Here is a 26,300-nt window from a genome sequence, read left to right as displayed (position 1 = left end):
AGTTCCATATGCTAAAATTCCAGCAGCATACCATGGAACTCCTCAAACAAAAAATATCAACTTTTCCTGCTTGTGCAGAAAATAGAGTTGCAAGACTTAATGCATTCTGCAAGTCAAGTAACTAAGCACACCTTACACTGTGGTTTTGATGCCCTAGAAGCATCTTGCAAGGCAGCAGTCACCGGTTCAGTCCTTAGAAGGCATGCTTGGCTTAAGGAACAGCCCTTGCCAGACCATGTCAAATATAAACTATTGGATGCACCCTTGCACAAAGACAATGTATTTGGCACCAAGGCAGAGGAGGTCTTAAAAAGATGGAAGAAAAGGCTAAATCTCTGCAGACAGTTAAGGATTTCCTGCAGGTCCAGCTACCCAGGTTCAGTAGGCATTGCCACTCCACATTGGTCCTTTCCTGGTACCTCCAGGTCAGTTCAGCCCAGACCCTGGGGAAGCAGACCCCCGCGACAACAGCCACAGGGAATGCAGAGATCAAAGCAACGAGGTACCTCCACTTCTAAACCAGGGAGTGCAAAGCCACCCCCTCATGGTAAGAACTCTCAATGACTCTCCACTTCCACCCCCTCCCTCTGCCTACCTGCACTTGCCCTTGGGAGGAAAACTCTCGTTCCATGCAAGCACCTGGGCCACCATTACCAACAACCGCTGGGTCCTTAACATAGTGTCCCAGGGATACAAATTTTCTTTCCACACTCTCCCAACCCCAAAAGGGTTCCCAGATCTATCTCCAAACCAGTGGGCAGAGGCCAAAAAGCAAGTCCTTTCCCTGCTCTCCATGAGGGCAACAGAACACGTTCCTGCACAAAAGATAGGCCAAGGTTTCTACTCCAGGCTCTTCCTGGTACCCAGAAAAGAGGGCACCTGGCGCCCCATCCTCAATTTATCCATTCTAAACACCTTCCTGGTGATGCCAAAATTCAAAATGCTCACCCTTCAGCAACTGCTTCCTATGCTCTCCAAGGATGCTTGGCTAGCCCACCCTAGACCTAAAAGAGGCCTACCTACACATCCCAAACAGGGAAACATGCAGGAAATATCCATGTTTCAGGGCAGGATCTCTGCACTTTCAGTTCTCTGTGCTTCCCTTTGGCTTATCTACTCCCAGAGTTTTCACAAAATGTCTGGCTCCTGTCATTGCTTTTTGCAGACAAAGAAATATTCACATTTACCCCTACTTAGACAACTGCCTAATTCAGGGAGACAGTCAGGAATAGCTGCTCAAGCACCTGGCCTTTGTAAAGGACCTATTGACCTCCCTAGGGTACACTATCAAAGAAAAGAAATCCAAACTAGTACCCACCCAAAAAAATTATATTCCTGGGAGCAAGCCTGGCTACAGCATCCCAGATGGCATTCCTTACACCAGAAAAGCAAACTTACGTGACAGCCTATTTCTCTCAACTAGCCACCAGACCCTAGGTATCTGCAAGGAAAACCCTGCAAGGTCTGGGGTCTATGGCATCTTGCATTCTAATCATTCCATATGCCAGACTGCATATGAGGAAACTAAAATTGGTACCTAAAAAGCCTTTGGTGTCAACACTCTCAAGACCTGGAATCTATACCATTAATATACAGTACCATTATTATACAATACCAGTGATACCTTGTCTAAGGAAAGATTTCCTTTGGTGGGCAGCAGCATGCTACTATAACAAGGGACTACCCTACTCATCAGCCCATGCCACCCAGAACCTCACCACAGATGCATCAGATTATGCCTGGGGTGCACACCTGAACGATAGGTGCATACAGGGCCAGTGGAGCCCACATCAAATATATCTGCACATCAACCAAAAAGAAATGTTAGCTGTCCAGCATGCATTGACAGCTTTCAGATCCCTTCTCTCCCCAGTGGCTCTACTGATCAAAAAAGACAACACCACAGTGATGTGGTATATCAACAAGCAGGGTGGGACTCACTGCTACCCTCTGTACAGGCTGGCCATGACCATTTGGTACACAGCCTCAGCCATGCAACTACATCTGTTAGCACAATTCCTGCCAGGCTCTCTAAACTCTCTGGCACACAACCCACATGAGTGGCAGCTAAACCAAAGAACCTTCACCCTTATAACTCAGAAATAGGGCACCCGGAAGGTAGAACTCTTTGCTTCCCACTCCAGCCATCAACTCAGCAAGTTCTGCATCAGGGAACCTCACTGCAGGGCCTGGAAAGTGGATGCTCTATCCTTCCAGTGGGTCAACCTCTCAGTCTATGCATTTCCTCCACTACCTCTCATTACCAGGGTACTGCTCAAAATAAAGGAGGAAAAACCAAGGGCAATCCTGATTGCCCCAGACTGGCCTTGCCAGCACTGGTACCCACTGCTGTGCAGCCTGTCCCCTCTGCCACCATGGCATCTCCCTCAGATCCCAACACTCCTGACCCAGAGGGAAGGAGAATTCATGTATCCCCAATTGCAAACCCTCAATTTGGCAGCCTGGCTTATTCCCTGACCGCTGTACAAGCTGCCAATCTCAGTAAACAGGTTCTAGATGTTGTACGTGAGGCCAGACTCCCTAGCACTAGAAAGTTTTATGCTGACAAATGGAAAAGGTTCTGCACCTGGATCCAGGCTAAGGGAGCTGATATGGCACAGTCATCCCTACTTATCATCCTGGATATCCTAGCTGACCTACTACATACTGGTCTATCCTTTTCCTCTATTAAAATTCAAGCCTCTGCTATCTCTGCTCATTTCAGCACTGAGCAACCTCTTCTCACACCCTGTAATCAAACAATTCCTCAGAGGGACCAGCAACTTGAGGCCACCCAGAAGAGCACCTACCCCAGATTGGGACCTAAACTTTGTGTTAGAGAAACTCACCCTGCCCCCCTTTGAACCAGTAGCTTCAGCAGAATTAAAGTCTCTCTCATGGAAGACAGCCTTGCTTCTGCCCATCACTTCAGCAAGAAGAGTATCTGAGCTACAAGTACTAATGGCTGTAGAGCCCTTCATCATTCTACATGCTGACAGGGTCTCCCTCAGGACTAACCCGTCCTTCATGCCAAAAGTAGTGTCCAGTGTGGCTCTCAACCAATCCATTCATTTGCCCACCTTTTTCCCTAACCCACAAAACAAGGGGGAAAGAATACTGCACTCTCTAGATGTGCACAGCTCAGATTCTATCTAGGCAGAACTAAATCATTCAGAAAGACTGATCAGTTGTCAGCTTTGCTGCAGGAGCAGAGGGCAAAACCATATCCAAACAAGCCATTTCCAAATGGATAGCACACTGCATCCATTTCTGCTACAAGCAACACGAGACACCTCGCCCTAAGGGGGTCAGAACTACCAGAGCAACCTCCACCTCTACAGCTTCCTCAGAGGAGTCCCCACCAGGGACATCCTGGAGGCTGCAACATGGACATCTGTTCATACCTTCACCAAGCATTACCACCTGCCTATCTTCTCCAAATCCAGGGCAGGCTTTGCCACTGCAGTCTTGCAGGGCATCTTAGCCAGCCCCCCAGTTGTCTTGACTGCCTCCACCCTTTTCCTCAGCTTTGGGAATCAACCCAAATGTGATGACTGCAACAGTAAAACACGAAGAACATAGTACAGTTGTGAACACTTACCATAAATGTAGATGTTCGAGTGTATTCACTGATGCAGTCCTGGGTTCCCTCCCTCCATCTCCCTTTCTCTCTCTGTCTCTCATTACAAGGAACTTTTTGGTATTTACTTTCTACTGGTGGAATTCTTCCACCATATCCTGGCTCCCACTTGGGGACTCCTGACAGTTAGGGCAAGAAAAACTGATGTAATGGCGTTGGCTGCCTTACTTTATACTACTGACAATCTGACATCAATCCTGGAGTGACAGCAACCGATGCAGAAATACTAAGCCTCTGGTATTCGGGCTGACTGAGGGCTACCCTAGCAGAGATAACCCAAATGTGATGACTGCAACAGTGAATACACTCGAACATCTACATTTATGGTGAGTGTACACAACTATACTTTTTTCATCCTCACAATAGAATTTCCCCAATACCTAACAGCTGCTGTTTTCCATTCACTATTATATTATTTGAAATATGTTGTAATTTTTCATCATACATATCAAGTGTAACCCACACTTCCCGTGCTCTTCTGCAGGCATGTTTTCATCATACATTTTCTTTAGGTCCTGCACTAGAAAGTTTATCCAAGGTGATGTGTTATTTCTTTTTTCTATTTTACCCATAAACTTTTGTGCACCTGAAAAACACTCAAAAGTTATTTCAAAGAATTTTGACCCCAAATATCTCAAAAAGTAAATATTAATTGGATTATAATACTGCTCATGATGCATGTCATTAGTAGTGCTGGTTTTGTTTCTTATTCTTACCACCAGTGAAATAACTCTATAATAACTCTCTTAAAGTTGTACACTGCTCTTTGTTCCTTGACCTACAAGTGCATGCATATGTTTTTGTCTTTATTTCATTTCTGTCATCCACACTACTATGTTACAGAGGCATATTCTTAAAAATGATTCCTGCATCAGTTGAACATGCCTCTGTACTTTCAGCCTTTACATTCGGTTTCTCTGTAACATTACAGGTTTCATTATCCGAATGCTGCTGTGACACTCGATCCATCACAGCACTCTGACTTGTCTCCTCCATTTGGTTTTCCTTCCTTTCTTCATTAAATTCTCCAATACATCTCCATCCAACTCCGTAACTAGGATTCCATTTCACTGTATTTCTCTCTCCAGAAATTCTCAAGTAACGATGTTTACTCCTTCCTCCATCTTGGAATTCTCAAAGGGCTAGTGACAGCCCTCCAGTGCCACCTAGTTCCCTGGAGCCTTGGCCAAATTTCCTCAGCTCAGTGTAAATACCAGCTTGGATCTTCTCTGAAAAGATACCATTGGCCTAGTGGAACTAAACCAGTCAATGAAGTATAAATAATAAAACAATAATAGTAATTTAACGTTCTCAGATATCTCCTATTTACAGCATTGTAAATAGCATGCCTGAATCCTGCCAGCCCTCCTCTGTCATCCAGTATGGAGAAGGTGCCATACTTTGTTTTGCTCACTACCACATGGCAAAACAGTAGTGCTCCAGATTATTTTATTTATTTATTTGTTTGTTTACTTATTTCAAGTGTTTTGGCATCTTTTATATCCACTTGAACTGTCACAACTCCGTCAGACGAGACTTTAGGCAACTCTAACATTGTATTTTCTGTAGTATTTTTATTAACACTGTGACTATTATTAATTGTTTTGTGTTATAACTTCCAGTGTTGGCTCATTTGTAGCTCCTTAAGTATGAGAACCATCCTGTATATTTTGGAGCAGTCTAAGAGCTGGTTGCGTGCAATTATAGCATAGTCTAGGTTTGCTTACGTCAATGCAACACATAATTAAACTTGATTAAGTTCCTTTGAGTGCTGTCTTGCTGAAGCCAACCATGTGTTTCCGCATGGTAAAATATTATTTTCCTCCGTATTATTTTGCATCTTCAGAGGTGCAGCGTTTAGAAAATAAAGATAACAAGACCTTGTTGGAGAGTTGAAGTATCAGTCATTGGAAGGACCCAGATGTAAAACCAAGGTAGCCATGAAGAACCTATTCACTATCACGTTAATGTCATCATAGATAGTACCAAAATCAAAAAACGGACAAGAAGAAATCTTATCATACGGAAGTCCTTGTTGCTGAGCTAAAATAAAAAGGAAACTTACAATGGAAACACCTGTAAATAAATGACAGTGGATTTTTAAGGGTTGTTTGATTACATTTCTGGAATTGTGGACAAAGATTTGCATCTGTGTGTGTTCTGCTATATGAAAGCAAACTCTTGAGTATTGATTCGGTTTCCAAAGCAGAGATCACTTTGAGTTGAAGTTCCATAAATGTAAAAACAGTAACATGTAGAACCAGCATGTAAGTGTTGTTCAGTCTTTATTTTATTATTCTGGCCACAAGGGTGCAAGAGAGGACTCAGGAGTAAGATGACCAGTCTGAGAGAATGTAGAATACTAGACTATGATGTGTATTTGCAGGGAGGTAAGTATTAAGGAGATGAGTGGAGGAATGTTTATAATTTCTGCTCCCTAATGTAGACTCTAAGTTGGTCTATGTATGCCAGTGGATGAATGGGAGGTTACTATTCCACTTATTATTTCCTGCTTTTCTTCTAAAGTATGAAGGTATGTATGAGGTACCCTCTCTGTAGACACCATCAGCATAGGGTTCACAACTCTTGTCATGTCTTGTGTTTTCTTGCAGTGCTTAGACCATTTCCCTGCAGCCTATGACATCACATTCCTTGAACAAATGAATTTCTTCCCACACACACCAGAGACAAGGAAAGTGATACTGTAGGAGGATGCTAGTGAAATAAACAGGGATAGAGGTTCCCAGTCCGTACACAGACTTATCTGTTCATAAGTTTGTAGTTTGAAGGATTTTGTACACTTTGCCTTAACAGATGTGTTCGTTGCTGGCTTCATATGCTCCTTTCTGTACAGTGAAAGGCAGGAAAATGATTGCTGAAGGGTACAGCTTTCTGTTGTGATGGCATGTACTGACGATCCAAACAGTAATACTACTCTTGCCCTAGGAGCTGTCAGACCTTGCTGGAAACCTGTCAGTTTGTGCCATGATGTCTGAATGAGAGCAAAGGTCAGACTGTTCTTCCTAACCAGTATTTGAGTTACCCAGCATGACTTCCTAACCACTACTGTTTTGAGTGTTTTTATATTGTTTCATCCACCAAATACAGGGAAGCAGGCAGCAGGTGTACTCAGGCAACATCTGTACTACTTGTGTTCATAGGTTCATAGGTTCATACTAGGCTATCTGCCCTAGGGCATTTATAAGCCTAGCCATTGTGTGTTTGGCTTTCGCCACCCATTTTAAATTAATTTTGCTATGCCCTTTTTCGAGGTTAGTATACTGTGCCTCTGTCTAACAGTGACACAGAAGTGATACCCGGGGTAAACCTACAATCTCCCATCCACTCATCAAGATTCCTCTTGAAGAGAGTCAATGAGGGACTCTGCCTAACCTGGACTGGGATTTTATTCCAGAGTGAAGGGAGCCTCTGGGTTATGAATCTGTCCCTCTAGCATGTCCTATTTATTTCAGTGCTGAGGTTCAAGTCTCTCGAGCGTGGCTCGATGGGATTTGGATTTTCTGAGGTGCAGCATGTCCATTAATTCTGGGTTGGACATGGCTTTATATGTCAGGCACAGATCGCCTCTGAGCAGGTGGTATGCCACTGAGTAGAGCTGGAGTTTCTTTAACCGGGCAGCATATGCCATCTGTTTGAGCCCTATGATCCTCTTGGTGAGGTACTTTTGGGGTCTTTCCAGTTGCTGCAGGTGTCTGGTAAGGTACATCCCAAAGGGCATTGTACTCAATTATGGGCCTGATGAGGGATGAGTAAAGAGGAACGATGACCTCCCCTGATCTAGATGTGAATCCCTTCATGATTAGGTGGACTATATAAAATGTTTTTCTAACCACTTTGGCCACGTGGTTGTCAAATGAGAGATTGCTATCAACTTGGGTCCCCAGGTCCCTAATTACTTCTTCTGTACTTAATGGATTACCACCTATGTAGTAATTTGTGGGCACTTTGTTTTTGCCAAAGGGGATGACTATACTCTTTTTGGCATTTAGCTTGAGGCCATGGCTCTGGCACCAGTTGTCTGTTTCTATGAGGCCCTTTTGGAGGATGCTTGTGTCGGCTGGAGAGTCAATTATGGCGCCCAGTTTGCAGTCATCTGTGAACTTAGTCAGCCACAGTCCTTCCGTGTTGGCCTGTACCTCCGAGAAATATATACCGAACAAGAGAGGTCCCAGGACTGAGCCTTGGGGGATGCCACTTGTAACTGGTTTGGAGTCTGACATGGCTCCAGCAATTCTAACCATGTGGGTTCTGTCCTTGAGCCAGTTTGCAACCCACCTAGTGACATAGGGGTTTATATTTAAGCTGGTGAGCTTATCTATAATGCCCGAGTGGGGTATTGTATCGAAGGCTTTTGCGAGGTCCAGGTAGGCTGTGTGGACCACCTTCCCCTCGTCAATGGCCTTGGTGACTGTTTCAAAGAAATCAACCAGGTTTAAGAGGCAGGATCTGCCCTTAACAAAGCCGAACTGGGTAGGATCCAGTGTCTGTAGGTCCCCAATATCTTTATTTATGAGGTCCATGATGATCCTTTCCATAGCTTTGCAGACCAAGCTAGTCAGGCTTATGGGGCAATAGTTTCCAGGATCCGTTGAGGCACCACCTTTATGGAGAGGGACCACTGTTGCTGTACACCACTCTTTGGGTACATATCCTATAGTAAGGCTGAGATTGAACAGTAGTTTTATGTTTGGGTTTAGCTGTTCTTGGAGTTCATGTAGGACGCAGCCCGGGACACCATCTGGTCCCATTGATGCTGTGTTTTTTGCTTTGCTTTGAAGAGGGCAGCTCTTACCTGAGCATCTGAGATGTCAGGGGGGCAGCACTCTGCTGGGATAAATATTTGCCCTTTTGGTGGAGAAGGGGGGGGTTTGCGCTGAACCTGTCAGCTAGGATGTTGGCAATGTCTGTGGGTTTGGTGTATTTTTTGTCATTTTGGACTAATTCTGAGCATATCTGGGAATTCCCACCCAGGTTCCTAACATAACTAAAGAAAGCCTTTTCTCTCGAAGCTGACTTTAGACGATTTTATGAGTGCCCGTAGTTTTTTGCTAATACTGATCAGAGATGCCTTCCCTTTTTGGGATTTTGCTCTATCATGTAGTAGCTTCCTCCTTCTATTGTATAGTTTGTTTATGGCTGGGGTCCACCAGACAGGACGTCTGCCTTTGGAGGATTGGGTCTTGGTTTTATTTGGGATTGCATGATCCATGCATTCCTGAAGGTGTTCATAGAATGTGTTTATAAAGGATTCTGCGGTCTGGGCCATATTAAAATTGTTTGTTGTCTCATGTTGAAAACTTTTGTACTGGTACTTTTGTATTTATGTCTCAGCTATGTGAGAACTTTAAATCTCCCCCAAAAATGAGACATTGACTCAGTAGAACTACCCAGTTAAGAAAATTCAAAAGATTTTCAAATTATTAAATAGAATGGATTTATTTCTACTCTAAGAAGACTGTCCTTTACTTTAAGGAGTATTTCTCTTGGCCCCCATTTCTGTATGGTCATTTCTGTAACTGCCAATACCAGGTAGGATGTCTTTCTTTTAACCATGTGAGGTTTGATCCATGTCTCTGAGGTGAGATTATGATAGCTAAAAGCGGTATTACATCAACACTAATATTAGTTATCTGTTTTATGGTGTGACGATTCTGTGTTAACTTTAATCTGAAAAAGTATTTTATGCAAACATTTTAAGTTACAAAGACATTTAGCCAGAATATGTATTCAGGGGATTTCTGCTGCAGCATTATGTAGCACTCTCGAATGTAATTTGTACTGTGCATGACTTTCAAGGTGTATGCAAGTATCTGTCTGTACAATAGATAATTGTTGCATCTTATACTAATAAGGTGTAAAGTCACAAAAACCTTTGACCCAGCTCGGACATGTCTCTAGGCCTGTCTCACAGAAACACTAGTTTTTATCTGTCCATTTATATGATCATAGGAGGTTACTAGGATATCAATCCAGAGGTAATTTCAAGCCCAGTTGTTTCATCCCAATGTTATTTACTCTATTCAATATCCAGAATTGAATTTGTTAATGACTGCCCATGTCCAGGAGGGTTGTGGGTGCTATCCCTGGTGAGAATTTACGGTGCCACATCCACTTGTCGGGTTCCTGTTGAACACTAAAGGTGCTTTGCATATGACACTAAATACAGTGTTCCATAGCTGAGAGCCAGACACTGGTTGTCTTTATTGACTGCTTTGTCACTGAGCAGTTGAGTTTGAATTGCACTTGTGTAGAACAGGACATTAGTTTTCTTCTTGTTGCAGGATTGTGTTACACAGATGCATTCACACCACACCCTGACTGTGAATGATAATTATGAGCAGAGATATACCAAGTTTTTCATTAGTACAGCTGATTGTAAAACGGGAGTGGTACTGTGAATAATCACTTAACTAATTATTATTTTCTTTCTAACGCATGCAGGTCACACTCTTAGCAAATGCAGCCTGGCTTTCTTCAAGCCCAGGTTAGCATTAAGGCTTGCAGGAGTTTGATTTTTCAAGTAACAAAAATAATGTCAAGCATATAGTGTTCTGCAGAAAGAAATTGGTTGTAGAAACTGTTGACTGGTCATTTACATTCAAGTGATTTTTGAATTATATTTCAGTTGCCCACACAACATTTATTTTTTCAGTGAAAGAGCTGTCTGTCTCTACAATTCTTTATGCTTTGCTTTTTAGATGGCAGATAAGAAAAAGGAAGTTGTCATGATTTTGCATTAGGCAATGAAGCTTAAAACTGACAGCAGTTAGTGAAAATCATGCCATCATATCACTAACAGCTTTTGGAAGCGAGCAGGCTTGTTCGGTGTTCCACATGACTAAAAGAGGTGTGTTTAAGATGTGGTAAATTTGTTTTGCCCTGGATCAGGGTGTGTATCCTCTTCCTATCTCATGTTACAAAGTTGCAAAAAAAAGTGCTTAGCTGCAGATCACCTTGTAAATAAAGCTGGAAGGAAGCTGTCATGTTAAATTTGAAACTTCCGTAACAGTCAGCAGTCTCTGTATTTCTTTGGTGGAGTTACCTTCTCACCTTTCTTTGGAGCTAACTAAAACAATATTGCTTCATTGTTTATTAGAGTGAAGAGTATGACTTCATGCTCCCCTGATTACTGCTGACAAGGAATTTGCTTTTCATTCCACGAGAAATTGCTTTTAATGTTGTTGCATTCCCATTTGCTCTCAAATGTAACAAAAGAGTATGGAAGTGCGCTGACCTGTGAAGCGTGAAGATTCGTAGCTGAAGGCAGGCTGTTTGACAGAATAGAACTTTGGATACAGTCTTTTAATCTTAAACTGTGTTTTAGGCATTGTAGGATTCATACTCTCTGTGAGGAATGTGTCATAGACATGCAACTGTGTAAATTAGTAAAAAGTACATAAAGAAATCGTAGAGATGAGAGTATATGGCAACTGCATAACAAACACATTTCTGGACCATTTTGTGCTGCAGGCCCAGCGAGACAAGCTCCACATTACATAGTGTTTCACACTTTTCAGTTAATTAGCAAGAGCTAAAATAGACTTCATAACACTAAGCAACATACAGTTTAATAGTTGATGACCATGTTAAGTAAACAATATAGTATATACAGCATGCTAAAGTCACACACACTTAAACAACAAACAGCATTGTTTTATAGTTTCTGTATAAAGTGACACTGAAATTTTAGTACAGACAGCAGATGAAGCATATGCAAGTTTTATCCAACTAGTTATTCACTTGAGACATGTCACTAGATGAGAAAGTGTGAGAATTTTATTCTGTTTCCTTGACCTGGATTCATAAGGGGTAGGTAGACTTATTAATGGTTATAGTATAAGCACTGGATTGTTATGTTGATATGATTTAACTGGCATTTTAAAATATATATGGGAACTGATTAGACTAAGAAGGAGGTTTGTAATGGGGGTTTTACAAGTACGAGTCCATTTGTTTGACAGATATGAAGGAAGTTTAAAATAGATGAGATGTTTCTGATGTTTGTTGGGAGAAAATTCTACAGTTTAGTAATGCATGCAAAATATAGCCAGTCACCGTTATAACTTTTAGATTTTTGAGTAAACACAAAATGTTGGTTCAGTGAACTCAGTACTGTGTGGGGCAAGACTAAATTAATAACTGGCTGTAGCAGGGCAACAGTCTGGTTTATAGAGGATGTTGTGCCAATCATAATGTGAGTGTAGGCTAATAAATTATGTAGCTCCAGCCAGTTAAGGGACAGAAGTACAAGACAGTTATGTGTCTGGTTGATGTGGTCACTTCCAAACTTTGCAGCCTTATATGATTGCTTCAGTTTGGCTAGCTAAGAGGACTGTAGGTTCATCAAAAATAATGAGACATATAAGAGACTAGGGAACAGATAGGTCTAAGCTGTGACCTTATATGCACGGTCTGAAAACATTTGACTTTATAAAGAAGTCCTACTTTATGGTTGTTTTTTGATCAGTATATTGGATATGCTTATCAAATCTTAATGTTTTGTCAGTTATTATACCTAGTAGTTTGTGTTTTGTATTAGTTTAGTTCTAGTATTGTTGACTGATAATATTTTTAAGTTGCAGTAGTTTGATTGTTGGGTTGGTGGTGAAAGTACTATTAGCTTAGCAGGTTAGATTGCTGAAAACATTTTTCATCTTGGAGCTGTTTGACCGAAGATGCTGCACATGTTAGTGTTGTATTCATCCCTCTCAGGCATACCGAATTCCTCAGAATATACTGGTTTTTAGAGCAAAATAATGGGGTGCTATGAATTTCTGAGTCGCCCTTTCAATTTATTTTATTTACAATTTTAAAGTACGGCTGACATCATCAATGTGCAGAGGCGTGAAGCAGTGCCCGGCTTCCATCTGCAGATGTATACTGATTTTAACCTTTACTTCTGTGACACTACCAGCCCAGCTATGTGGAATTTTGTAAATAATCATGTCATTTGTGAATGTCAACATGATTCATATGCTTGTCTTACAAATGTAAGAAAACTATATGTTATGTGTATATTAAACTATGGGTGCAGAAATGTGTGTTGAACAGGGTTTGTATAGTACTGAGTTTCAAAGATATGTCCACAATGTACCCTACTGGAAAAGAATAGAAATGTATATAAACTACATACCTGTGCAAATGTATGTTTTAATAGTAGAATCTGGAACATACAGAGTTAATTTGCAAAACTACAAGAAAATAAGTTGGATTTATTTTACGATTGTGTCTGCTTCACTGAAAATGAGAGATAACACAATGTCTAGAGCTAGAGGTGTTTCTGTTGTCTTACAGAGAAGTAATTACTAGGTCTAAAATGTAAAAGTATTTAATTGCTTTACGACTTCCAGTTCTGAGCAAGCATCTGAGAGATGTGTATTTTTAACACAGAGATGTTAGTTTCTGTTAGCCTGGGAACTGAAGGCAGGTGACAAAGAGTGATGTCATCCAAGCTAACCCAGCAGTAATGTTTGATATTAATTTAAGAACTCTCTGAGTGAGACTTGGCATTTTGTATTTTGTCTTGGACGTAGCAAGAACATCCACTCATCATCTGCATTTGCCTTGCTAATAGTAAGTAACTAGGGTACAGTGATTTCATTTAGATATAGTTAGAAAAATAGTAAAGATTAGTGTAGATGTTTTCTGTATTTATTTGAGACTGTCCTGCAATGTTGTTTTAAAATATTTCCTCTGATTCTGAACTCTGAAGTAACTGTGTTTGTTTTTTGAGTATTGTCTTGTTCTTTAATTATTTATTATTAAATATATTTAAATCTCTCTTTGTGGCTGATATTTGTGAGACATATTTAAGCTCTTAGCATACTTGTATATGTATTTGGTGACACTGTACAGGCCACGCCTAATAGCCTGGTGCTTGGTCAAAAACTACCATTTGGATAATAGTAATATTACACAGCAGGATTGGTCACCTTTTGTAAGGGCCTTATAGTAGCTGATAAGCAGGGGTTGGTGGCAGTGATAATTACCTTATAGTCCGGGCAGATGGAGGCATAGCTAGAAAACCTGTGCCAGCCTTCCCCAGGTGTGTCTGTGTGTGTGTGTTTGTATATAAATCAACTGTCAGTGTGTGTCAGTTACTTGGGCAGGGACATGAAATGAAAACTCAGGTGGAGGCCGACTGGCACTCGTGCAAACTGCTTCTGCTTCGGGATGCTTTTATACCCCTGATGACTTGATGTCAGCCCTGGAGAAACAGCAACTGACACAGAAATACTAAGCCTCTGGTATTCGGGCCAACTGAGGGCTATCCCTTGCAGGATAACCCAAGTGTGATGACTGTAACAGTGAATACACTCGAACATCTACATTTATGATAAGTGTACACAACTGTACTTTTCCTGACCCCCTTACTCCATGGTAAAGCTGTAGCTGTTCTTTCTAAACTGTCTGATGTTGATTGTTTAAATTATGATATTGTACAAAACTGTTTGCTAGGATGTTTTAAGTTAACACCTGAAGCTTATAGGAAAAAGTTTTGTGAGCATAGATGCAAGGCAGATGAAAGTGTTGTGTAAATATATTGCTGAACTAAACACTAATTTTCATAGGTGAGTGAGTGGATGTCAAGTCACCAGGTAGATAGTAATCTCTCCTTTAACAATCATATTGCCAAAGTAGTTAGGAAATCCTTATATGTAGCCCATCTAATTACTAAAGGGTTCACATCTAGAAATGAAGAGGTTGTAGTGCCCCTCTACCCATCACTCATCAGACCCATCATAGAGTACAATTGGGATGTACCTCACAAGACACTTCCAACAGCTGGAAAGACCACAAAAGTACCTCACCAAGAGGATTACTGGCCTCAAACATATGTCCTATGCAGCCCAACTGGAAAAACTCCGGCTGTACTCAGTGGTATATTGCTTACTCAGAGATGATCTCTGCCTGACTTACAAAGCCATGTCCAACTCAAAATTGATGGACATCTTCACCTAAAGAAATCCATGTCACTGTGAGCCACTCACTCTAGTGAGCTAAACCTTGCCACAACAATAAATAGAACATGCTGGAGGGATAGACTCCTGTCACAGAGACTACCCATGCTTTGGAACAAAATTCCTAACTACATTAGGCAGAGCCCCTCACTAATACTCTTCAAGAGAAACCTTGATGAGTGGATGGGTAACAGAAAATACACCCCTGGGATCACTTCATTGGCTCTTTTTGATAGAAGCTCAGTTAATTAATCAATGGGGCAGTAAAAGCTGACACACTGTGGCTAGGCTTATAAATGCCCTCGGGCAGATCGCCTAGTACCTACCTATGAACCACATTTGAAGGGCTGGCAGACCTTTTGGTGAGGGAACAAGTCCTTAGCATTTTGCCTGAGGACATGCAAATCTGGTTAGCTGATAGACAATGCACTACTGCAGATGAGTTGGGGAAGAAGAGAGACCTATACGTAGTAAGCAGGGCATTACTGCACAAGAAAGGGACACCCAGTGCTGCTCATGTGCCTAAGGGAAGCCATGGTGGGCAGCCCAGACTAACCCAACAGAGTCCGCCAGTAGTAGGGAAAGCCACTAGTCCAGGACCAAGGTTTAAATGTTTTAAATGAAACCAGTGGGGCTATGTAGCATATAGATGTAAGCTGAGGCAAGGTGGAGCACAAAAGGTAGGTGAGCCAGTAAGTGGGGAATGACAAAATGCTAACAGTAAATTGTCTCGAGACAACAAAGGCACCAAACTACTACAGGAGGTCATATCCTGTCTCAGTGAATGGGAAAGAGGGCATTGCTAAGGGCGACACAGCCTCTGACCTAACCATTGTGAAGCCTGCAATGGTTACAGAGGAGCACTACTTGCTATTCCAGTCAGAGCTTTAGGAGGGAACCCATTCTAAATACCTTTGGCTAGGGTTCACCTTGACTGGGTGGGAGGAAAAGGGAGCCAGCAAGTAGGTGTGTCTGAGGATATCCCTGCAGATGTCCTGATAGGGAATGATTTTGATAATGCAGTACCATGTGTGCATGCAGTTACACGCAGTCAGGCTTGGAGACAAGCATGTGGGTTTGGTAGCCTGGGGGAGACCCAGACAGACTGCACACTTGCAGCCAGGACTGGTGAGATGGTTACTTCAGGGAGGGAGCTACCCTGTAGCACTGCAGTGTGACTGAAGGTGAGCCACATCTGCTTGTGGGTACTGATGTTCCCTTGGACAGAGTGGCTGCAAGGGCAGAGGTGAGTAGTAGTAGTACCCAGGCTGACAGTAAGGCACCGCTGTCAGAGGATACTAGACTTCCTGTGGAAGTGGAGCTGGGAAGGGTTACAAAGAGAGAGTTGAGACAGGCTCAGCTCTCAGACCCTACATTACAAGTCCTGAGGGAGGTAACTAGTGAGACACCTGATTCTCAAGGGACGGTGGAATCTGTATACTGAGACAAAGGGTTACTGTATGGAGAGTGGACCCCTGTGGGAGGGCTAGAGGGTGAGAGAATACAGCAGTTGGTAGTGCCTGGAGCCTACCATCTGGCACTTCTAGCCATATCCCATGATATTCCCTTTGCAGGTCATATGGGCATAAAACCTACGAAGAGACGTCTTATGTAGATCTTCTATTGGCCTGAGATTTCCAGAGATGTAACATGGCAGAAGACAAGGTGAAAGCTACTTTGATGCCTTTGCCTGTGATTGAGGTGCCATTTCTGAGGGTAGCTATGGATATTGTGGGACCTCTGAGTACCCCAAGTTCTACAGGGAAAAAGTATATTCTAGTAGTAGTAGATTAAGTTACCAGATACCGTGAGGCAGTGGCTCTGCCCTCCGCGGAGGCAGAAAAGGTGGCAAATGCTTTGTTAGAGAATTTCAGTAGAGTAGGTTTCCCAAAAGAAATACTGACTGACAGAGGTGCCAATTTCATGTTAGAGCTGATGGTTTGTCTGTGGAAGTTCGGTGGGTTGAAGCACCTAAAGACCACGCCTACCATCCCTTGTCTAATGGACTTGTTGAGAGGTTAAACTGTACAGTCAAGTCCATGCTAAGGGCATTTGCAGATCAGTTTAAGAGGGAGTGGGACAAATATTTGCCCCATCTGTTGTTTGCTTAAAGAGAGGTGCCCCCAGGAATCCACAGGATTTTCACCCTTTGAGTTGCTGTATGGGCATAGGGTGAGGGGACCTCTGGATTTGATTCAAGATGAGTGAGAGAGTAAGTGTGAATCCCACAAGGAGTCTGTTGTGGCATATGTCCTAAACCTCAGGACAAATGTCAGGGAACTTATGGGCTTGGCCCAGGAGAATGTGGCAGAAGCCCAACAGCAGAAAAAGATCTGGTATGACAGGAATGCTCAAGGTAGAGAGTATGCTGTAGGGCAGCAGGTAATAGTTCTCATTCTTGTCAGACACAACAAGCTGCAGGCAGCCTGGGAGTTGACCCTACAAGGTGGTAAGGAAGGTCAGTGAAGTTAACTACATGGTAGAACTGCTAGGCAGGAGGCAGGGGCACAAATTGTACCATGTTAACATGGTGAAACCTTACCATGATAGGGAGGCCCTGTTGCTGAGTATTTGCAGTGGATGGCAGGAGGAGTCTGAGGGAGATCTGGTGACTGATCTCCTCAGTGAGGCTCGGACTGACATCTCAGTGGAAGGGGTAGCAATGTTCCAGCAGCTATCCCCTACCCAGGAGTGAGAAATCAGAGCAGTGTTACAGGAGTTTGGGGCCATGTTCAATGGGAAACCAGGATGCACCCACCTGGTGCAGCACCATGTGGATACAGGACCTCAAAGGCCTATTAAGCAGGCCTCTTATAGGGTGTCTGAGAGAGTCAAACAGGCTGTGAGAGAGGAGATACAGGAAATGTTGGAACTAGGGGTAATTCAGGAGTCCAGCAGTCTATGGGCCTCCCCGGTGGTGCTGGTAGCAAAGATGGATGGTAGCACTAGGTTCTGTGTGGACTACAGGAAGTTAAATGTCACACAGAGTCAAATGCTTACCCCATGCCTAGGACAGATGAGGCCCTAGAGTAGCTGGGTGGGGCTAAGTATCTTACCAAGGGTTACTGGCAGGTACCCTTGACTCCCAGTGCTAGAGAGAGGTCAGCCTTTGTGACTCCTTTTTGGCTTGTATGAGTTCACAAAGATGCGCTTTGGGATGAAAAATGCCCCGGTGACTTTCCAGAGGCTGGTAGATCATATCTTAGCAGGAGCAGTAGATTTTGCCCTTGCTTACCTAGATAATATTGCCATCTACAGCCATTCCTGGCAAGAGCACCTTAAGCATGTCAGGGAGGTGCTCAGCAGACTACAGAGGGCAGGGTTGACCATTAAGCCCAGCAAATGTCAGGTGGGTATGGCAGAGGTCTCCTACCTGGGGCATAGAGTGGGGAGTGGTAAGATCAGGCCAGTACCTGCCAAAGTGGAAGCCATTCAGGGATGGCCTGTCCCTGTTACGAAAAAGCAGGTGAGGGCATTGTTTGGGATAGCAGGGTACTACAGAAAGTTTGGCAACAGTTATAGTACCATAGCTGCTCCCCTCACAGACCTGACAAGGAAAAAAAGGCCAGGTAAGGTAGTGTGGACCCTAGCAGCTGAGCAGGCATTCCAGAAGCTTAAAGGAGCTTTGGGAGGACCCCCTGTGCTAGCCAGTCTAGATTACAGCAAAGAATTTGTTCTGCAGGTGGGTGTCACAACTTCATCATTATTTTAAATCGCACTTCTGTTTAAAATATATTTTTTCAAATGTCAGAAAATTGGATTTTAAAAATAAAAAAAAAAATCACTCTGTTGCCACAGCCTAATCATTATTTTCTTAAACATTGATTCACGTGTTTTGCCTTCCTCCTTTCAATGTTTATTACTTGCCGTGGCTCATTGAGAATTCAGTACCATTACTACCACAATATGCATTTCAGATACCAGAAATATTTCACTCAAGTTGCAGTACTCCACCTTTGCAATATCCAAACCCCCAACTGCTATAACTTCTGGCTTCTCATCTATCAGCATTATGAATTCAACAAGTTGGGATGACTGTAATAGCTATCCCAACATTGGTGAATACACATTTTCTAATCATAGGATCATAAGAAGTTACTAGGTAAATGGTCCTACATCCCTTACAAGCTTAGCCAAGTTCTTACCCTTATTTCCATGATCAGCACCTATTGCCCCTGTCCAAGAGTGATTATATGGTCACCCATCCAGTCGTCTGGATTGTGTTTGATGAGGGCCAAAGAGGTACTCTGTTTGCATGAAGTGGGAGTCTGTTCTAATGGTGTGGTAACCTCTGGGAGACAAATTTGTCCCTCCAGCAGGTTTTATTAATGTCACATACCAGGTTAAGGTAAATAATGATTCAGAACACTTTCAGATACAAACTACGAAACTTCAGAAAGTTAGAATATTGCACTTTAAATGAAAGACTGTAAAGAGAACATTCAGTTTTCAGCGCTATATTTTCCCCTCTTACTTTAATTTTATAAAACTAAAATAATTGGATGTCATTTCCGACATTATGTCTTCCTTTAGAAACAGCTGCCTGATTATGTTCCAACCATCCTACCTCCAAAACAGAATGACTACTGGAACATTACTACTAGAAGAGTTAAGAAATATAATCTCAAAGCAATCATGTTACTTAAGAAGATGCTGTCTCCATTTGCTTTTTTTTTTAATCTGATTAGTCCATATTCAACAAAACATAAGAGCAGAATTGTTTGTATTAGATGTAAGCCTTAAATACACAAACCAAATTCTCATACCAATACTTTATCAATTTGCCCTGTTACAGCACCGTACTATGAAAATACCACTTCTGCCACAACTCACTGTCCCTGAATTAAACATTGTTAATAAAGATGCTACAGATTCTGTACACTGTTTTATTTATTTTATCTTAACATCTTTGAACTTTACACTTATTTTAGTTGCTTCCTACATAAAACGTACCCACTCGAGAGTACGCAACAAACCATGTGACTGTTTTATAACTCGAAACGAACCAGAAACCACGAGCTACAGAAACAGAAATACTAAAGTAAGAAAATGGCACAGATCAGATGCTAATACAATTATTATTATTTATAGAGCACATCTGTAAAAATTAAAATATTATTTAACCTTGTCCACCACATCCATATGTGCGGCACTTGTAGAACTACGTATATATGTATATAAGGTTTCTGTTTTAGTCTCTAGTAAAACAATGAAGAGAAATGCTCTTCATAAACATTCAACAACTTTTCCATGCCAACAGACTCAGCACCTCGCACTAGGTGATGGGAGACGATTGGTTGGATGAAAGATCTTGAATGAAGGTGTGTTTCTGTTGGTAAGTTCATGCTATGAAGGGTTTGCACCTATTCTTACTAACTGCGGTTTGTAAAAATCTGAAGTGCGTTGCTGTGGATCACGCTTCTTCAACACTTGTTAAGAAAATCATTTTGGGTATTAAGTGCTGAAAATCTCACTGTGAATGAAATGTGCAGTTGTTAAGCTGACAATCAGAACTATGAAAAATCAGATGGTGATGGAATTGTTTGTCATTACTATGTGAAATAGGGAATTTTTACCTTTTTGAGGTTAGGGTGTGTCAATTCTTTTAACATTTTTCAGCAAGCCTATGTCAATTGGAGATTCATTGCTGTCATTTTTAAGAGGGGAGCAAAGTTAGTGTTAAAAGATGTTTTTATAAAGTTTGGAACTAGCTTTTTTTGGAAGGGAGAGGAATTTATGCTTTTGCAAGGTAGACATTGCTGTGTTTTTCTAGGATAGCAATCAGGATTAACTAGTTGGGATCATGGGTAGTAATGTTTTATGAATGACTGGGCGGAGTTTTTTGATTGGTTCATTTAAACAGGAACATGGTTCTAGAACCTCTTCTTTTACCAGACTGTGAAATGAACATCTATGTTTACCCTGGGAAGAAATTTTCCAAATCAGGTTTGCTGACTTTCAGCCATGATTCCATGATTCAGTAGATGCAGCTCTAAAGGAAGATGGGATAGTTTGATAGGGTGAGGCCTGGGTGTGGTTCAATATTGCTGGCTATTAAAAGCAGTAACATTTTCCTATGCTGTCTTTTCATGACCCAGAAATCTTTAATAGGTTCATAGGTTCACACTAGGCTATCTGCCCAAGGGCATTTATAAGCCTAGCCCATAGTTATGTGGCTTTCGCCACCCCTTTAGTTTGAATAAAAACTATGCCTATCATTTTGCTGTGCCTCTGTCAAGCAGTGACACTGAAGTAATCCCTGGGGTATATCTGCAATCTCCCATCCATTGGTCAAGATTCCTCTTGAACAAGGCCAGAGAGGTGCTCTGCCTCACATGTACCGGGATTTTGTTCCACAGCATAGGGAGTCTCTGGGTGATGAATCTGTCCCTCCAGCACGTTCTATTTATAACCGTGTCAAGGTTTAAGTCTCCCACCCTTGTGGTTCTGAGGGATCTAGATTTTTGAGGTGAAGCATATTCATCAAATCTGGGTTTGACATGGCCTTATATGTCAGGCACAGGTCACCTCTGAGCAAGCGGTATGAGACTGAATAGAGCTGGAGTTCTTTCAGTCAGGCAGCATAAGACATATTTTTGAGACCCTTTATCCTTTTGGTGAGGAACTTTTGGGGCCTTTCAAGCTGCAGCAGGTGTCTGGTCAGATACATTACGAGCGTATTGTACTCAATCATAGGTCTAATGAGTGATGAGTACAGGGGGATGACCTCCCTTGATCTAGATGTGAATCCCTTCATGATCAGGTGGGTGATATAGAAGGTTTTCCTAACTACTTTAGCAACATGAGTGTCAAACGAAAGGCTACTGTCAACCTGGGTCCCCAGATCTCTGATGACTTTTTCTGTGCTCAGTGGATTGCCACCTATATGGTAGCTAGGGGTAACCTTGTTTTTCGAAGGGTATGACTATGCATTTTTGGCGTTTAACTTCAGGCCATGGCTCTGGCACCAGTTATCCGCTTCTGTGAGGCCCTTCTGGAGGATATCTGTGTCAGATGTGTTTTCGACTATGGCCCAGTTTGCAGTCATCTGCAAACTTTGTCAGCCATAACCCTCCTGTGTTTGCTTGTACTTCAGAAAAGTAGATGCCGAACAAGAGTGGACCCAGGACTGAGCCCTGTGGGACACCACTTGTGACAGGCTTTGAGTCTGACATGGCTCCAGCAACTCTGACCCTGTGGGTTCTGTCACTTAGCCAGTTTGCAACCCATCTTGTGATGTATGGGTTTACATTCAAGCTGATGAGTTTTTCGATGATACCTGATTGGGGTATTGTGTCGAAGGCCTTTGTCAGGTCGAGGTAGGCTGTATGGACTGCCTTTCTCTCATCAATGGCCTTGGTGACTGTCTCGAAAAAGTCAACCAAGTTTAAGAGGCAGGATCTGCCTTTGACAAAGCCATAAAATTAGAATTAAGCTGTAATGCCCAATAAAATAATTTCATAAATAAAAGTACTATGAGATTTTAATCTGAACCAACATGATGTGTCCTGATGAGTTTGCACCGTACACAAGAAATTTGGATAAAGTCTTAAGTAATGGGGGGGGGGCCCAAAAATAGGGGCAGATTTAAAATATTATTCTTTTTTTGTTAGAATATCAGGTTACTTACAGTTAATTTTAATTTTATACAAGTTCAACTCTGATACAAGCTCAAATGTTAATATAAACAAAACGCTATTGTTCTGGTTATATTTTGTGTTTTTTATTTTGTCTGGTCTTCAATTTGCATTTGAATGTTGGTATACCACGTTTCCTTTGGGGTGGGTGGGGTTACATAATTCTGTAGGCAAGTTTTGTGTTAATCAGCGTCCAGATTTTTGGCCAGTTGTACCTACTTTTCATGGGCTTTTGGCCAGATTTTTGAAGTTTCCAGGTTGAGAGGTATGGTTGAATTGTCTGCGTATTGGATCATGTTTGCTGGGAGAGAGACTGCATTTGTTTATAAAGATATTAGAGATATTTGTGGCAGACCTGATGCTTACTGAGGAGCTAACAGCTCATCTGCCCAGCAGCAATACTATGTTTGGTGGATAAAGCCCTTTTAAACCAGTTGACTGTATTGTTTGTGAGGTGCAGTTTGTTGAATTTAGATGATAATACAGATGGTTGTGAAACTGTATCATATGTTTTGAGAATAGGTCTAGAAATAGGGATGCATCCATTCATACCTCTCAACATCTTAGTACAAAAAATCTGGAAAAAGCCAAAAATAATGGGGGCACAAAGGCCCCGAAATAGGGACATATTTTAAATATTGCTCTTATAAACATAGTTGCTAGAATAACACGTTTTAACAGGTTTTGTTTTAGCATGCATTTTCTGAAGGATATGAAGCATGAAATGTCATTGTTTAGTGACTTCTATACCCAGTGGTTTGTCAGAATCCCCCAATTTTATGAGGAATAGACCATAGGTTCATATGTAGGTGCTAGGCTATTTGGCCCTAGGGCCTATATAAGCCTCGCCGAACAGTATTCTGGCTTTTGCCACCCAAGAAAATTATTTTCCTGTGCCCTTGTCAAGCAGAGCCACAGAAGTGATCCCCAGGGTGAATTTCCTATCTCCCATCCAGTCATCAAGTTTTTTCTTGAAGAGTCCTAATGAGGAGCTTTGTTTGATATAGATAGGTAGTTTGTTCCATAGTATGGGAAGTCTCTGGGACAGGAATCTGTCCCTCCAGCATGTTCTGTTTATTGTGGTGACAAGGTTTAGGTCCCTAGAGTGTGTAGCTTGGAGGGATTGGGATTTTTTAAGTGGAGCATATCCAGCAGCTCTGGGTTTGACATAACTTTGTATGTTAGGCAGAGATTACCTCTGAGTAGGCGATATGCAACTAGAGTAAAGCTGGAGTTTTTTGAGATGGTCTGCATAGGGAATTTGTTTGAGGCTGGTAATCCTCTTTGTGAGGTATTTCTGCAGCCTTTCCAATTGTTGTAGATATCTTGTAAGGTACATACCAAAAAGGGTGTTGTACTTGGGTCTAATGAGTGACGAGTAGAGGGGAACAATGACCTCTTTTTTCCTGGATGAAAAACCTTTTGTAATGAGGTGTGCTAAATAGAAGGATTTCCTGACTACTGTGGTGATGTGTTTATCAAAGGAGAGACTACTGGCCACCTGTGTCCCAAGGTCTCCTATCACACTTTCAGTGTTAAGTAGACTACGCCTATGTGGTAGTTCATGGGTACAGAGTTTTTACCAAAATGGATGACAATGCACTTTTTAGCATTGAGCTTGAGACCATGGCTTTGACACCAGGCATCTGTCTCAGTGAGGCCCTTTTGTAGCATGTCTAGATCGTTAGGAGTTTTGATTATGGCTCCTAGTTTGCAGTCATCTGTGACCTTTGTTAGCCAAAGACCTTCTGTGTTAGCCTGTACTTCAGAGAAGTAGATACCAAACAGGAGAAGACCTAGAACTGAACCCTGTGGTACTCCACTTGTCACTGGTCCGAAGTTGGATTTAGAGTCTGCTACTTTCACAGTGTGGGTTCTGTCAGTGAGCCAGTTGGCAACCCATCTTGTGGCATAGGGATTTATACCTAGTTTAGTGAGTTTATCTATAATTCCAGAGTGGGGGATGGTGTCGAAAGCCTTGGCAAGATCTAGGTAGGCTGTGTGAACCACCTTACCATCATCTACGGCTTTGGTGACCACCTCAAAGAAGTCTGTCAGGTTTAGGAGACATGATCTGCCTTTTACAAACCCGAGCTGGGTAGGGTCCAGAGTTTGGAGGTTACCAATGTCATTGTTTATAAGTTCACGTTTCATAGCCTTGCAGATCAGGCTCATCAGGCTAATGAGGTGGTAGTTCCCGGGGGGCCGTGGTAGCTCCCCCTTTGTGGAGTGGGATAACCGTTGCTGTGCGCAAAGCCTCAGGTGAGGCTATGATTGAACATGGTACATAGGTGGGGTGCCAGTTCGTTCTATAGTTCATGTAAACCACAGCCTGGGATGTTGTCAGGTCCCATGGATGCTGTGTTCTTGGCTTTGGAGAGTGTGTTTTTTACCTGTGCAGCCGTGATTACAGGAACTTTGCATTCTTCCAGTATAGAGATGGGCCCTTTAGGGGATGAGAGAGGTGTAAAGTTAGCACTGAACCTATCTGTCAGGATGTTGGCAGTATCAGTTGGTTCTGTATATTTAGTCCAAAAGAGAGAGACCAGCACTCAATGGCAGCAGATAAAAGTGAATTTATTAAGGTTGTAAAAACAACCTACTAATAATACACAAACCGGTTTCGGCTGTAAAAGCCTTTTTCAATGTGACTTAACAATCAGATTTAGTTTCAGAAACCATGATGCATCCTGATTCTTATTTTATACACACTATTTAAAGTGGTATAGCCCATTTTCATTTTATTGTCCATAATACCGACACATCTAAATGTGTTATTAAATTGTCATATTAAATAAACATAAGGAACATCTTAAACATGTAGATTCACCACATTTACATGCTTATTCAACTAATAGTATTCTAAAAGTGTTTTAAAGCTTGCATTTGTGGGGATTTTAATTTTGATACATAAATCAACAAAATAAAAGAAAATGAAATGCCCACAGTAGTGAAATCTAATTATAACCACTCAAATAATAATACTAATACAACTTTTTACAAACACCCCAGTAATAATAATTATGAATAAGGGATGTACCACAATAATACGCATATAATTGATTGCTTGCTAAAAGCATACTATTGTTAATCTTGTATTTTATATTGAGGGTTATAATGTTCCTTATGAATGACTTTTAGACCAAAATTTTTAGATGTACCTATTATCAAAGGAATTATAATCTTTTAAGCGCATTTTATTGTTATTAAATGTAGACCAAATAACTTAATGTCTAGAGTTATAATAATAGACTGCCTGGTAATATTAATTTATTTTCTTAGTTTTCCTTTAAGTACCTGGAAGTTATCCTTCATGTACATGGTATTCATTAAGTCCAGGTTTGAAAAGAGCCCCAAGTGTGGTGATCCACCTTTGTTCCATATTATTTAGTTTGGTGTGCCACCCCATCTTGAAATTTCTGTGTGATTGTATTCTATCAATAATAATGAACTTGAATGAAGCTGCTGTATGTTGTTTAGTATAGTTTTTTAAAAATTAGTAAAAATTTGTAAAACATTTTTAATAATTAATTAATTAGTTAATTGAACAATTATGAGTGTATATAAATGTTGTTGTAATTTGTTGTGTCATTTCCTTTGAAGAAGGCAAGCATTGGGCTTGTCGAAAAGCGCTTTGGTCACTTGCTAGTAAAGATTGATTTTATACTTAAAGGTCGCTGTTTTACGTTTGTTCCTTATTTATTTATTATTAGTTTGTTTGCCGTTCTGTTTTATGTTGTTTAGTATGTTTATATAAGGCATTGGTTACTCGCCTATTTCTGATGGAACTGAGGTGTTCGCTAATTCTAATTCTAATTGGCCTCGAGGTCTGCCCTACATAAAAAGCTGAACAAGAGCAATGAGCCAAATATACCACCCAATCTGAACTGCAGTTGCCAAAAGTAGTTATATTGAAAATCTTAGGTGTATTTTTGCTACTAAATTCTTTAGTTTTCCAAATGTATTGGCATAAACTGCAGTGTCCACAGGGGTAACAACCAACTAACGTATCCCCAAACAATGTGGTTTGATGTTTAATAC

At 41.6% G+C, this 26,300-nt stretch overlaps 1 protein-coding gene across 2 annotated transcripts in view; it reads left to right on the top strand.

Annotated features, from left to right (window-relative positions):
• The window catches only part of CTBP1 (C-terminal binding protein 1), a 1,058,813-nt gene that overhangs the window by 792,014 nt on the left and 240,499 nt on the right, over positions 1–26,300 (top strand). The gene's annotated exons all lie outside the window — the stretch shown is intronic.

The sequence above is a fragment of the Protopterus annectens genome, chromosome 2.part1 (assembly GCF_019279795.1).
Source record: "Protopterus annectens isolate FY-2018-M chromosome 2.part1, PAN1.0, whole genome shotgun sequence".
Classification (NCBI taxonomy): Eukaryota; Metazoa; Chordata; order Ceratodontiformes; family Protopteridae; genus Protopterus; species Protopterus annectens.
This window is presented reverse-complemented; position numbering and strand designations above follow the sequence as displayed.